Genomic DNA, 12,873 nt, shown 5'->3' on the forward strand with positions numbered 1-12,873 from the left:
TAAAACTTCCCAGAATACCCATCCAATCCCGGTGACTTGCCCAGTTTGAGCTCTTTAATAATCTGAAGAGCTTCCATTTGTGACACCTCCTTGTCTAGCCTCTGTCTGTCCGCCTCTTCCAGGGCGGGCAAGTGAACACTCTCCAGGTAATTAGCTATCTCGGGGTCTATGATAGTTGGGTCAGAGTCATACAGGTCTTGATAAAACGCATTAAATCTCTGGCCTATTTCCCCTTGCGAGTGAATGTATTGCCCATCCGAGGTTCGGATTTTTGTAATATGAGTGGCTGCCTCCTTTTCCCTTAATTTCCGTGCAAGTTGCTTGCTCGCTTTATTGCCATATTCAAAATGTTGTTGTTTGAGAAGCTCTAACTGGTGCGCTACCCTTCCCATCTCTAATGCATGAAGAGCCCTACGTTCCTCCCGCAGCTGTTGTGCAATGTGGGTCTCCATAGTCCGTTTATGACGGAGCTCTAAGTGTGCGATAGATTCTAGAAGCTGGAGGCGTTGCTTAGCACAGTCTCTTTTAACATAGACCGCCCTAGAAATAAATAAGCCTCGTAGGAAGGCCTTCAAGCTCTCCCATAGTGTACCAGGGGCCACCTCCCCATTATCATTAATAGCCAGAAAATCCCGTATGGCCTCATTAATCTTTTCAACAAAGGCCTTATCATCCAGTAAACTTTCGTTGAGCCGCCAGAATCGCGTCCCCTGGTCCCCCCCACACCGCCGCAGCGAGATCCACACCGGGGCATGGTCAGACCAGGTGATACTACCAATATCAGCGTCCATGACTTGGCTGACCAATGCTTTGTCAAGGAGGAAATAATCAATCCTAGAGTAGGAATGGTGCGGGTGTGAGAAAAAGGAGTAATTTCTAGCCGTGGGGTTTAATAGTCGCCAGATATCTGTAAGGCCCCTATCATCAATCAAATGTTTGAGGGCTTGTCTCTCCTTACGTCTCCCTCCCGGACTAGAGCCCGTGTTGTCAAGGTAAGGGTTTCTAGTGAGATTGAAGTCCCCACCAACAATTAAGTGCCCCTCCGCCCAGTCTCCCAATAACTTGGATAATTTCCCATAGAAAGCTCCCTGGTCACCTGTGGGTGCGTAAACATTAACCAGCGTGTATTGTGTGTTGTATAGCTTCACCTTCAGCATAATATAGCGGCCCTCTACGTCCCTTAAGATCGTGCCCACCTCTGGGGTAACATGCTGGGAAAACAGGATACCAGTCCCACAATATTTATCCCCTTTAGTTGCCGCTGAATGATAGAAATGAGGGTAGTCCCTAGCAGCCAACAGCTTTTCATACCGCTTGAGCAGGTGCGTTTCCTGACAAAACACGATATCAGCATGTAACCTTTTCATATCCTGAATAAGGGTTTTCCTTTTCATAGGCGAATTCAAACCTTTCGTGTTCACAGAGATTAATTTTAGACTATCCATCTAAAAAATACATAATAGAAAAAATCTCTTCCATCTCCCTACAGGTAAACACGGACCACCCCCCCCCAACCATACCCAGCCAAGGAGCTGTAATCTACCCCCCTCACCCGAATGCAATGCCAGGAAGAAAACATCTAAGGCTCGAACAGTTCCCCCTCCACCCGCCCTTCCCCCCCACCCCACCCCACCCCTTATGCGCCCACTCATTACGTGGGCTCGAAGCATGGAGAGCGATGCCATCACCGAGCAAGCTCCATCCCCCCTTCCGCTCGCACAGGAATAAACACAGAGAAACAACGGTCGCCCCATCAACCTAAAACGTAGAAAACAATTGAACCTGGCAATAAACCTCAGCCTTTGTGGATCCAGGCGTGACACAGGCCCCGCACAAAGCTAGAGTCCGCGAGGAGGTGTCCCTCCTCGGAAGTCCCGCCCCTCATCCTGGCCCCTTGGATGCATTAGAGTCCTCAGAGTTCCTTCGAAGCCTTTTACCACCCTTGGGCACCCGCTGCCACTTTGGAAAGTCTCTCCTGAGTGGTGTCTCCAGTGTACCAGTCCTCGCCGGTCTCCGTGCCTCCGTCAGGAGGCCTGCCGTGCGCAGAATATCCTCGGCCTCTGCCACCTTTTGAACCCTGGAGGAGATACCATTAATAGAAAAGCTCAGTCCAAAGGGAAACAGCCATCGGTATCGAAGGTTCTGATCACGCAGGACCTGCACCACAGCCCGGAACTCTCTCCTCTTTTGAATGGTGGTGAAGGACAAATCTTGAAAAATTTCAATCCGGTGCCCCTGCCATTGCAGGGAGCCGTGAGCCCTGGCAGCCGTCATCACCCGCTCTTTCACCTGGAAATTGTGAAAGCAAGCAATGACATCCCTGGCCTGGTTATTTCTGGGAGTCCCCAGGGATCTGTGTGCTCTATCTAAAGCAATAGATGTCTCCTCCGCTGGAGCCGGCTCGGGATGAAGCAGAATCTTACAAATGTCCTGAACCACCTTTATACAGTCACTATTATCAGGGGTCTCTGGAATGCCCCTAAATCGTAGATTAGATCTTCTTAATCTATTTTCCAAGTCTTCCACTTGCCTGGATAATACGTCCTGGGCATCGATGAGCTTCTGCTGGTCCTCACCGAGAGCGTGGCTGTAAGTCTGTTGCTCCTCTAGGCCCTCCTCCAAGGTCTCCACTCGGTGTCCGATCTCTGCTACCTCCGATTTTAGGCTTGACATGATTGCCTCCATGTCCTTCTTATTCTGTGCCATATCGGCTCGCAGCGCCCCAAACCACGCTGTAAACTCGGATCGGGAGGGCATTTCGTTGTCTCCCCGCTCTGGGGACCTTGGGGTCACCTCCCCCTCCGCCCCGGGAGAGATTCCTGGCCCGTCCGCCATTTTGGCCACGCTGCCCGTGTCCAGCTCGGCTGCACCCGCGGCGAAAGAAAATTTTTTTAAATCTATTTTTTTCTTGCCAGCTGCCATAGCAGCACTTGCTGAGGCAGATCCTCGTTTTAGGGCAAAAACCGAGGCCTCCGGGCGCCGATGAAGGCTGATGCTAGGAGCGGTCGGGGAGCAGCTCGGGATCAGCCGTCCGACCCGCGCGGTGACGTCATCCGCTCTCTCCACAATGGCTTTTTGAAGAGAATACTGAATGGCTGAGGTCACTGCAGGGGTCTTTGTAGGGTGACAGCTTTGAAACCCAATTCCCATCTCCATCTGCTAGCAGGGGAGCACATAACCCATTGGTCCAGAGTCCATCTGTCTACACTAAGGAAAACAAAATTATCAGGTAAGTAATTTCCCCATTTCAAAAGGTATTACCAAAAAAAAAAAAAAAGGGCCCTTACAGACCAATTCTGGATTTCATATGTATCTGAATTTACTAGACCTATCAGAGCAGTAAATTAAAATAGACTATAATATTGAATTTCCATTAAAAAAAAAAATATGGGGTCATCAATCTTATTTCGCACTCCTAAATGCAGAATTGCATTTGAATGTTTTGTCTTTGGTTGGGGGTCACAAAGAAAATTGTTTAATATTAATGGCCTGATGCTCAAGAGCATTTACATGTTTAATGCTGAGCTTTACGCATGTAAAAGCACTTTACTTGTGCAAGTGGGCTTTTGAAAATTGGTATATCATATGCCTTTGATTTGTCAGTAGGTTTTTGCCTGCATTAGGTGGTAAAATTGGTATGATAGTATACTATATTTGCCTGCATAATTCTTCAAAAAAAATTTACCTAAAAATAATGGTAATGTTTTAGTTGGTGGACAAACTCTTGAATGTTGCAGAGGGGATGTTAAGACAGAGATTGGGGGTGCTTTTTTCTAAGACTTTCGCTCAAGGTTGAGCAACGTGATGAGTACGAGGTACATAAATCATTTGAGTCCTATGAATATCATTACTCCATTTTCAGTCAATGATTACCGTATTTTTTGCTCCGTAAGACACACTTTTCTTTCCCCCAAAAGTGGGGGGAAAATGTCTGTGCGTCTTGAGCAAATATTAAAAAAAACAAAACAAAAAACCCCTCAAAACTAACTACAACCCCTCCCCCAAGACTTGCCAAAAGTCCTTGGTGGTCCAGCGGGGGTCTGGGAGCGATCTCCTGCACTCGGGCCGTCGGCTGCCAGTATTCAAAATGGCGCCGATAGCCTTTGCCCTTACTATGTCACAGGGGCTACCGGTGCAATTGGTCGGCCCTTGTTACATGGTAGGAGCAATTGACGCCCATGGTAGGACACCCATTGCCCCTAATTTGCTCCATAAGACGCACAGTCGCCTGGGAACAGAGCCGGTTTAGCGCACTTTTTTTTTTTTTTTTTAATTTTCCTGCTCTGAATCCTAGGTGCATCTTATGGAGCGAAAAATACGGTATCTAAGGAACAGTAAGTATACTATACAGCTATGCATCAGCAGTAGCATACATAAACAAGAGGGTACCTGGAGCCAAAGAGTTTTGGAGGAAGCAGAGCTACTATTCACATGGTTTGAGAAAAATGTGCTATAGCTTTCAGCATTACACATTGCAGGTCAAGAGAATGGGGAAGCAGATTTTCTGAACTGAAATACAAAGACCCAGGTTCTAGGCTATTGGGGTAACAAGCAGAAAATACAAAAATGGAGTGAACCATAGATGGTTCTAATAGCAACCCACCAGAACGCAAAGGCAAGAAGTTTCTCCAGCCACTGAAAAGATTATGGATGTGCTGATACAGAAGTGGCCAAGGGAAAGGTTGCTTTAAGCTTTTTTTTTTCCCTCCTTGGCCGTTAAGCTATGTAATAAAGAAACTCAGGTAGGCGTTTGTATAGGAGGTTCTAGTGGCACCAAACTGACTGCGAAGACCATGGTATGCTGATCTAAGCAGACTGACAGTGGCTCGAGCATTGCATTTTCAAGGCATAGGGGTCTCCTTCATCAGGGATCAATAGTAATGGGAAACCCATGTTCGCTCTTGCTTATGGCATAGCTGATGAGAGGGCGAGATTGGCTAAGATGGGATACTAACAATCAGTTATTAGAACAAGGTTAAGTTCTAAGAATTCCACAAGAGAGTTTGTGAGGGTATGATAAGTTTTTGCAATATATTGTAGACAGATTAACTGTTTGCCATGATGTTACAAATAGGAGATATTCTGACATTCTTACAGAAGTCTCAGCAAGGTCTTGGCTTTGGAATCTTTAAAAGTACTGGTTGCAACGATTTTTTTGCATTAAGGGGACATCTATATTGTCTCACAAGGCGTTAAACCTACATTGTGGTCTGATTTACGTTATGGACTTTTAATTTGTTAGTGCATTAGCAAGCCCTTCTTATGAGTCATTAGACTAAGCAACTCCGAAGGACTTGGTATTGAAAACTGCATTTTTATTGTGAATTACCTCAGGAAGATGCATTTTGGAGTTGCAGTCTGTCTTGCAAGGCTCCCTTTTTAAGGTTTAGTAAGGATTCTGTAATGCTGAGACATAATACACAAGGTAGCCTCAGCATTCCATGTAAATCGACGCATAATATTTTTATTTTGTGTGTTTTATATTATCCCAGGACAAGCAGGATGATAGTTCTCACATATGGGTGACATCATCAGATGGAGCCCTGGTACTGAAAACTTCTGTCAAGAATTTCTAGAAACTTTTGGCTTGCACTGTGGGCCTACTGAGCATGCCCAGCATGCCATGATATTCTCAGCCACAGGGGTCTCCCTTCAGACACTTTTTTTCCGCCTTGCTGTAGCAAAGCAGTTCAGGAGCTGTGGAAAAAGAATTCCCTCACATTTCTCAAGGGAAGAAAACTTTTTCATTCACATTTTCAGTCACATTTTTCTCATAATTGGGTCTCTCTTCGACATAGTCTTAGTGAGTACATTTTTCAGATAGTTTTGATCGATTCTGGTCATCTCACTGTTGATTCCCGCCGGTCATCGACCGTTATTAGGCCATAACTTTATCATGGCATCGGGGTTTAAAAAATGTCCGGATTGCAACCGGACTATGTCCATTACTGACCCACATTATATATGTGTTCTGTGCCTGGGATCAGGCCACGACGTCCGGGCTTGCTCAACCTGTGCCCAGATGACACTAAACATCGAGGTGAAACACGAGCTGACGACCGTCCGTCACCGGCGCTATCGATTAATATCGATAGTATCGACTTCGGCATCGAAAAGTCATCGGGAAAAGAAGCGGCATCGCCATCGATCCATCGACCCAGCGGATGGTAAACCATCGATGTCATGATAGGCATCGGCTCGATGGATTTCTAAGAAGGTCCGTGTACTAGAGCCAACTCCACCGACTGTACACAAAGAACTGCGGCGCTCTCCACCGGGCTCGGTGTCAGAGGATGTGCCCCCACGAATCATCGTGGAAGTGCCAATAGCACCAGCAGTACCTTCCCCAGTGGCAGTGGACACTGCCCTGATTTCAAGGGAAGAAGTGACTACTTTAGTCCAACAGGCCGTCGTTGAGGCTCTGAGGAACCTGCAGCCTCCGACAGTGCCATCGGTACTGGCACCGACACAGGCATCTGCATTGGAACAGTCAATTTTTCAGCCTTTGCTGAATAGACTCTATGCCTTATTACAAGCCTTTCCTCAGACACCGGCACAGATTCCATCAATGCAGCCATCAATACCATGGATGCCGATACACCCACTGGTGACTCCAGCCATTCCGGTTCCCAGATCATCGGAGGAGGACGGCGGAGACTCCGATTCTGCCCCAGGACCATGGGGGCTTCATCGACATAGAGTTCCAAAGACACCCTCGATGCCTTTCAAAGACACAACGATGCCAATCCATCCAGGTCCATCGGGGGATACAAGGCATCGATTTTCCATCGAGGCCCATTGATTCCCTCACTTCCAACGATGCCAAAACACATCCCAACAAAAGCTGTGTTTAAATCGAAGCATCATGTCCAACCAGAAGACACTGACTCCCCTTATCCTCAATATACACTTTGGAAGGATGTTGACACTGACACAGAGTTAGAGGAACTGCAATCAGAGCCCTCTCCACCAGAGGAGAGAGAGAAATCCTCTCCAGAAGATTTGTCATTTACAAATTTTATCAAAGAAATGGCAGATACAATTCCATTTGAATTGATCACAGAGGAGGATACTAGACACAAGGCTCTAGAAATACTGCAGTTTGTGGATGCGCCGAAAGAAATTATGGCTATCCCAATCCATCAAGTCCTCTTGGAATTGCAGCAACGAATGTGGGAACACCCCTGCTCAGTCCCAACAGTGAATTGAAGAACAGATGCCACTTATTTAGTGCAGCATGCTCCAGGGTATCAGAAGCCCCAACTACCTCACCATTCGGTAGTGGTAGAATCTGCTCAGAAGAAGGCTTGGAAACAAAAACCTCATTCTTCTGTCCCACCGGGAAAGGAGCAGTGATTCTTGGACACCTTAGGGAAGAAGGTCTAGCAAGGGTCCATGCTGGTAGCATGTATTGCAGCATACCAGCTGTATATGACACAATACCAAAGGAACTTATGGAAACAAGTACAGGGTATTGTGGACAACCTCCCACAACAGCATCAACTACCTTTGGCTACATTAGTTGAAAAAGGATTAGAATCTGGCAAACTTGAGGTGAGAGCAGCTTATGATGTGTTCAAAACATCAACTTGTCTATCTGCCTCTGCAATAAATGCGAGAAGATGGGCCTGGCTTAAGGCTTCAGACCTCAGCAGGAAGTCCAAGAAAGGCTTGCAGATCTCCCTTGTGTTGGTGACAATCTTTTCGGGGAAAAGATCCAAGCTACGGTATCTCAGCTGAAAGACCATCACGAGACTCTCCTTCAGCTATCAAAATTGCCAGCAGATCAGACAACTTCCCTAAGATGTCCAACATGCAGAGACTCGAGGCGACCCTTCTACAGACCTAGAAGGTATTACCCTCCTGCCTCTTCAGCACATCAATACCGTCCCTCACAGAGAGGATGTCCACATCAGCCGAAGCAACAAAAGACCCAGCCCCCACCCCAAACTGGACCAGCGATGGGTTTTTGAACCGTGCCAAGAGAACAGCAGCCTCTTTCTCAACCCTATGCTCTCCCTACCAGTCGGAGGTCAACTTCATTATTTCCAACACCAATGGAGTCTCATCACAAAAGACCAATGGGTATCAGCCATATTAAATCGGGGATATCTTCTAAAATTCAATACGATACCCCCGCATTCTCCTCCCATTCCACTTTGGTTAAACATACTCATCACACCTCAACTCCAAGTAGAACTCTATACTTTGCTGACTGCCAGGGCCATCGAACCAATGCCCTGGTCTCAACAAGGCAAGGGGTTTTACTCCCGCTATTTCCTCATTCCAAAGAAAACAGGCAGCCTTCGCCCTATCTTAGACCTCCGAAATCTCAACAAATTTCTACACAAAGAAAAGTTTCAGATGGTATCTCTGGGAACCATCCTTCCGTTACTTCAAAAGGGAGATTGGCTCTGTTCTCTGGATCTTCAAGACGCTTATGCGCGCATACCAATTTCCACACAACATTGCAAGTACCTACGATTTGTAGTGGGAAAGATTCATTACCAGTATCGAGTCCTACCATTCGGACTGGTCTCTGCTCCTCGAATATTCACAAAATGCCTAGCAATAGTGGCTGCACATTTAAGAAAAAACAGCATTCATGTTTTTCCATACCTAGATGATTGGCTAATCAGAAGTCTATCCAGGCAGGGAGCCTTTCCTTTGCCTTGAAAACCACAATAACTCTATTGCACCTTCTGGGATTTCTCATCAATTATCCAAAATCCCACATTGAGCTGTCTCAACTCCTCACATTCATCGGAGCAGACCTTGACACCATAGTGGCGAAAGCTTCCCTTCCAAGCAACCGTGCCAACAATCTGGCACGATTAGCGAACATTGTAATTCATCACCAGTTCGCATCCACCCATCAAATCCTAGTTCTCCTAGGACACATGGCCTCAACAGTACATGTCACTCCTATGGCAAAGCTAGCCATGAGAAGAACTCAATGGACTTTGAAATCTCAATGGCTATAAGCTTTCCAACCACTGTTGTACACGATTCAAATCACCAACCAGTTACGTCTATCGTTCCACTGGTGGACAAATCAAACAGCATTGAAAGCTGGTCTCCCATTCCAACAGGCAAATCCGCAAGTCATCCTGACTACAGATGCCTCCAATCTTGGATGGGGAGCTCACGTCGTCAACCTTCAAACACAAGGGAAGTGGACTACGCTCGAAAAACAGTATCAAACCTCTTGAAACTTCGAGCGATGAGATATGCCTTTTATGCCTTCAAAGACTGCCTCTCAAACAAGACTGTGCTGATACAAACAGACAACACAGTAGCAATGTGGTATATAAACAAACAAGGAGGCACAGGCTCTTATCTGCTCTGCCAGGAAGCAGTACAGATTTGGGCTTGGGCTCTAGAGCATTCCATACATCTCTGAGCAACTTATCTGGCGGGCATCAAAAACATCCTAGCAGACTATCTCAGTTGACATTTCAATCCCCATGAATGGTCGCTGGACCCATGTGTAACGAGCAAAATCTTTCAACGCTGGGGGTCGCCCAACCATAGACCTCTTTGCGTCCACACTGAACCACAAAGTGGAAAGGTTCTGCTCCCTCCACGGACGTCGACAAACAGTCCCCAGGAACTCATTTGCTTGCCCCTGGAACACAGGTCTTCTATATGTGTATCCTCCAATTCTGCTCATAGTGAAAACTCTCGTGAAGCTACAACAGGACAGAGGGACAATGATCCTCATAGCCCCGTACTGGCCTCGACAAGTATGGTTTCCCATACTCCTCGACCTCTTGATCTCACAACCAATCCGCCTGGGCACAGAGCCCACACTCATCACTCAGAATCAGGGCAAGTTGCGTCATCCCAACCTGACAACTCTTGCCCTAACAGCTTGGATGTTGAAAGCTTAATTCTCCAACCACTTAATCTTTCAGCACAAGTCTCTCAAGTTCTAGTAGCTTCACGAAAGCCTTCCACACATAAATCCTACCACTTTAAGTGGACTAGATTTACAAAATGGTGCACACAAAAGGGTATAGAACCTTTCTCCTGCCCCACTTCTTCTTTACTAGATTACCTATACCACCTGTCGGATTCTGGTCTCCAGACATCCTCTGTAAGGGTTCACCTAAGCGCCATAGTGGCATATCACAAGGGAATAGGGGATGCACCAATAACAGCACAACCCCTACTAATTAGGTTCATGAGGGGCTTACTTCACCTTAAGCCTCTCATTCGACCACCGGTCACTGAATGGGACCTGAATTTAGTACTAGCAAGGCTCATGCGCTCACTGTTCGAGCCTCTACACTCTTGTGAAGAAAAATTCTTTACCTGGAAAGTGCTTTTCTTAGTAACCATTACATCGGCTAGAAAAGTCAGTGACTTGCAAGCACTCGTCACATATTCACCCTACACAAGGTTCCTGCATGACAGAGTAGTCCTTCGCACTCACCCCAAATTCTTACCAAAAGTAGTAAGACTTTCATATCAATCAGTCAATAGTCTTGCTTACGTTCTTCCCAAGACCTCACTCTCACCAGGGAGAGTCTTACACACCTTGGACTGTAAACGTGCACTAGCTTTTTACCTGAACTGCACGGCGGTCCATAGGAAATCCGCCCAACTCTTTGTTTCTTTCGACAAAAATAAACCAGGAGTTGCGGTAGGAAAACAGACTCTCTCCAACTGGCTAGCAGACTGTATTGAATTCTGTTATGAAAAAGCAAAAATTCCTCTCCAGGGGCGAGTGAAAGCACATTCAGTAAGGGCTATGTTCACATCAGTAGCACACTATCATTCAGTGCCCATTCTTGACATATGTAAAGCTGCAACATGGAGTTCCCTTCACACCTTTGCAGCCCATTACTGTTTGGATAAAGGATGACAAGATTCAGCCCTTGGACAATCTGTCTTAAACTTATTTCCAGTATAACACCAACTCCTTCTACATCCATCCTGCTGTGATTTCAGGCTGCCTCATTCTTTCCAGCAGTACACCAGTTGTGCTCATTGCACAGGTTGTATGCTGTTGGTATAATATAAGAATGACTCAGCCTGTAGCTTGCTAATCACCCATATGTGAGGACTATCATCCTGCTTGTCCTGGGATAAAACAAAATTGCTTACCTTGTAATAGGTGTTATCCCAGGACAGCAGGATGTAGTCCTCACAGAACCCACCTGTCTCCCCACGGAGTTGGGTCCGATACGTTTTATTTTATTTTTTTAGCTCACGCATATTGCTACAAACGAGACTGAAGGGAGACCCCTGTGGCTGAGAATATCATGGCATGCTGGGCATGCTCAGTAGGCCCACAGTGCCAGCCAAAAGTCTCTAGAAACTCTTGACAGAAGTTTTTCATACCAGGGCTCCATCTGATGATGTCACCCATATGTGAGGACTACATCCTGCTGTCCTGGAATAACACCTATTACAAAGTAAGCAATTTTGCTAAATATTTGACAGGAGAACTGGAACCTCAGTAAGATTCTCCTGTCAAATTATTTATTTATTTTTAGAGCTTTTCTATACCGGCATTCATGATACAATCACATCATGCTGGTTTACAAGTAACAGGGGGAGTGATAATCTTGAACATTTAACAAGTGGAGAGAAGCAAGAAAGTTACAATAAAACAGGGGAAGCAGGAACTGGGGGAAGAAGAAGAGAAGCAGGAATAATTTAACAGTAAGAAGAGGAATAATTATTTACATAGTGCTGAAATGTATGTTAATAGTTGTTGTCAGTCTGTTAGGTCAGGTTGTTAGGTGAGTCAGTTAGGTTCGGGAAAGGCTTGTCTAAACAGCCATGTCTTAAGCCTTTTTCTAAATGTTAATAAGCATGGTTCCTGTCTGAGGTCAGGGGGAAATGGCGTTCCATATAGATGGTCCTGCTGTAGAGAAGGCCCGTTCTCTGAAGGATAGATGGTGTGTAGCTTTGGTTTGGGGGACATGTAGGGATCCTCTGTAGGCTTCTCTGATGGGTCTGGATGAGGAGTGTAGTCTGAGCGGGATTTGAAGGCTAAGAGAGGCTTGGGAATGGATGGTTTTATGGATGATGGTAATGGACTTGTGAAGAATTCTGAGATGTATTGGTAGCCAGTGTAAATTTTTGACAATGGGAGAGATGTGGTCTCTTCTTCTGGTGTTTGTCAGAATTCTGGCTACCACATAAATCCTCATAAAATGCTAATGTTTGTGCATTAAGGTGGCCCCAAGGAAAGATGGGAGGGCAGAGATGATTTATGCAATGATCAGTTGACGTTTGGGAGTCTTACTACCGAGCTGTACCTCTATTTGAGTCGATGAACCCACTGAAGATTGTAGGACTACTGATTTTTACTTTCAGATTTATTTATTAATAACTGGTATACACTGTTTGTTCAGATTCTGGTCATTCAAATCCAGTAGAATAATCCCTTATCAGTAAGCAAGGTTTTGGTTTAGACATTTTCATCTGATATGACACAAATATTTGAAATCTAGTTTAACATTCTGTTGTGGAAGATTGTACCTGTCTACATTTAAAATCTGGTTTACAATCTAAAATCTGGTTTACATTAATCAGTGTGATTTGGGTAGATTAAATTGCTAAATGCTCTGGGGTTATTTCTGTTTAGCTGATCTGTAACACATAGAGATTTGGACATACAATTGTGTGGCAGAGCTCTAATGTGACTGGATGCCATTTAGATCAAATTTCTCTCAATTACTAACTTTTGGCCACTTGTCTAAGAGATTGGGCAAATGACACTACTTAATTAGTGCCATAAATCGAGGTCATTCAAGATGACTAGCTCAGCTACTTTCCAGTTGGCACGATCCCATAACAATTGTTCATTCCTGAGTTGTGAAGGCCCAGCAAACTGGCACAATCTTTGTGAGCAGG

At 45.6% G+C, this 12,873-nt stretch overlaps 1 protein-coding gene across 1 annotated transcript in view; it reads left to right on the plus strand.

Moving 5' to 3' along the window:
* ZFC3H1 (zinc finger C3H1-type containing) overlaps positions 1–12,873 on the plus strand; it is a 220,457-nt gene that overhangs the window by 128,488 nt on the left and 79,096 nt on the right.

The sequence above is a fragment of the Rhinatrema bivittatum genome, chromosome 4 (genome assembly GCF_901001135.1).
Source record: "Rhinatrema bivittatum chromosome 4, aRhiBiv1.1, whole genome shotgun sequence".
In the NCBI taxonomy this organism is placed as follows: domain Eukaryota; kingdom Metazoa; phylum Chordata; class Amphibia; order Gymnophiona; family Rhinatrematidae; genus Rhinatrema; species Rhinatrema bivittatum.